The sequence below is a fragment of the Zalophus californianus genome, chromosome 1 (assembly GCF_009762305.2).
Source record: "Zalophus californianus isolate mZalCal1 chromosome 1, mZalCal1.pri.v2, whole genome shotgun sequence".
Classification (NCBI taxonomy): domain Eukaryota; kingdom Metazoa; phylum Chordata; class Mammalia; order Carnivora; family Otariidae; genus Zalophus; species Zalophus californianus.
This window is the reverse complement of record NC_045595.1, coordinates 120,854,501-120,857,023: the sequence shown is the minus strand read 5'-3', so window position 1 is coordinate 120,857,023 and position 2,523 is coordinate 120,854,501. Positions and strand designations below refer to the sequence as shown.

General features: G+C 37.7%; 1 pseudogene; it reads left to right on the top strand.

The window, feature by feature from the left end:
* The first annotated feature begins 774 nt into the window (after window positions 1-774).
* On the top strand, window positions 775-1,451 carry LOC113917704 (annotated as a pseudogene).
* Window positions 1,452-2,523: the final 1,072 nt, after the last annotated feature.

The following is a 2,523-nucleotide window of genomic DNA, read 5'->3' as shown; positions in this document are numbered from 1 at the left end:
CTCTGCCCTCTCCATTTCTTGGCCCAACATAGTGCACAGTGCTGTCAAAAGAGAGGCCCTAAGGGCCCATGGCAAACCCTGCTTACCCCCAGGTAGTTGTACGACAATACCATAAAACACTAGAGTAAAGATCTGGGTTGAAATCTTGGCTCAGCTACTAACAAGCTATGACTTGAGTACATCAATTAAACTTTCTAAGTCTCTGTCACCTTGATTCTAATTTGGGATTAATGTGAACTCCCTCACAGAGTGGGTGTGAGGCTTAAATGAGATAACATATGGGAAAGCACCTTGTTAAATGTGTTTTTTTAACTACTATATATATATGTTATTATTAGTTGAGCAGATTGGAAAAATAACTTTAGCTTTTTGATTTCCAATTTTGAGATTTTATATATATACATATATATATTCCCTCAGAGCAACTGAATTCTACAAAATAATAATACCTCAAGAATATTATTTAAAAAAATACTTCAAGACAGACCCAGAAAAAGGGCTATATAGACACATGGGTCTGGAAAACACAGGAATCTAGATACTCTTCTGAGAGAATCATAACATATATTTGCACATTGAAGGCTCTGGAGAGTCCTACAAGAATGAACCCAATATAAGGCTATTTGATATAGAATTTTCCAAACTGTTTGGAACAAAGAAATTTCCTTTCCTCTAAAACTTCTTAAAATCCAATGGAAACAGTGATCTGGAAAATAAATTTTGAGAAAAACAGCTCTTTTTCGTGGCACCTTGGGGGTAGTAGGCTGCTTTAAGATGAAGCTGAATATCTCTTTCCCGGCTACTGGCTGCCAGAAACTCATTGCAGTGGATGGTGAACATCAACTTCACACATTTTATGAGAAGTGTATGGCCACAGAAATTGCTGCTGATGCTCTGGGTGAAGAATGGAAGGTTTATGTGGTCCAAGTCAGTGGTGGTGATGACCAACAAGGCTCCGCTTCCCCATGAAGCTGAGTAAGAGGCATTCCAGCTACAGATCAAGGAGGCATAAATCTGTTCGGGGTTGTATTGTGGATACCAATCTCAGTGTTCCCAACTTGGTCATTGTAAAAAAAGTGAAGGATATCCCTGAACTCATTGATACTACTGTGCCTTGCCTCCTGGGGCCCAAAAGAGCTAGCAGAATCTGCAAACTTTTCAATCTCTCTAAAGAAGATGATGTCCACCAGTATGTTATGAGAAAGTCCTTAAACAAAGAAGGTAAGATACCAAGAACCAAATCGCCCAAGATTCAGCATCTTGTTACTCCACATGCCCTCCAACATAAACGTTAGTATATTGTGCTGAAGAAACAATGTTCTAAGAAAAATAAGGAAGAGGCTGCAGAATACGCTAACCTTTCAGCCAAGAGAATGAAGGAGGCCAAAGAAACACGCCAGCAAGATTGCCAAGAGTCAGAGGTTGTCCTCTCTGAGAACTTTTATCTCTAAGTCTGAGTCCAGTCAAAAATGATATTTTCTAAGAGTAACAAATAAAATCAGACATCAAATCTCAAAAAAAATATTTTTTGAGAAATACAGTAAAGCAGACTATTCATGTTTAAAAAAAATATAATCTTAAAGCATCATGTTCTGCACATCCAGCTTTTTACTATTCTTGACCAGGAAGGAAGAGGGTGCTCTGTGCAGATGCTTCTGTTGAGAACAAGGTCGGAATCTGTTCAGCTAAATCTGTACCTTCAGTATCACCCAGTCTCTCAATTCTCTTGATGATCACTACTCTCCTCCCTTTGTTTTATCTAGAATTTGATTTTTTGTTTGGTATTATCTTCTCTTTTGTTTGGCATTATCTTCTCTGGTCTTCTATTTTGTCTTTTTCAGGAAATGTGCCCTTAAATCACCATCAAAAAAGCCTGTCACCATTTCACTGGGTGCAGGTACTGTCTTGACTGGAGAACACCACTGACATAGCAGGCCCTCCAGGTGCTTCCTCCTGTCTCCTATCCCCACCTTCCAAATGCAGACTCACCCAACTGCCCTAGAACAAGAATCTTGGAAAGAAGTCTCATTTTTCTTTAGAAAACATAAAACACCCTAATCACTTAAGGGAATTTTAATAATTGATTATCATACTAGTAGTTTCTAACACTGACCAGCCTAAACTCTATTGGAACAGAGTGGAATGCTCCATTCCATCAATAGCCACTACTAGTAGACTTGTATTATCAATTAAAGAATTTATATTTTCAAAAATACCTAAGAAATGAAGTTGCACTACCCAAAGCAACTGATACATCCCCATGGCCTCTGTTGACAATGATGTTTTAGGGCATTTCTAGTTCACTATACCTAAATATAAATAAGCCTGAGTAAAATCTCATAACACACACACACACACACACACACACACACACACACACACACACACACACACACACCATATACTTCAAATTCAAATGACAAGCAAAAACTCATCTACACTATCTTTTTTTAAAAAGTGAACCATATTCTGCCGTAGAGCATGTTAACTTTTTTTTATTTTTTTTATTTTTTTTAAAGATTA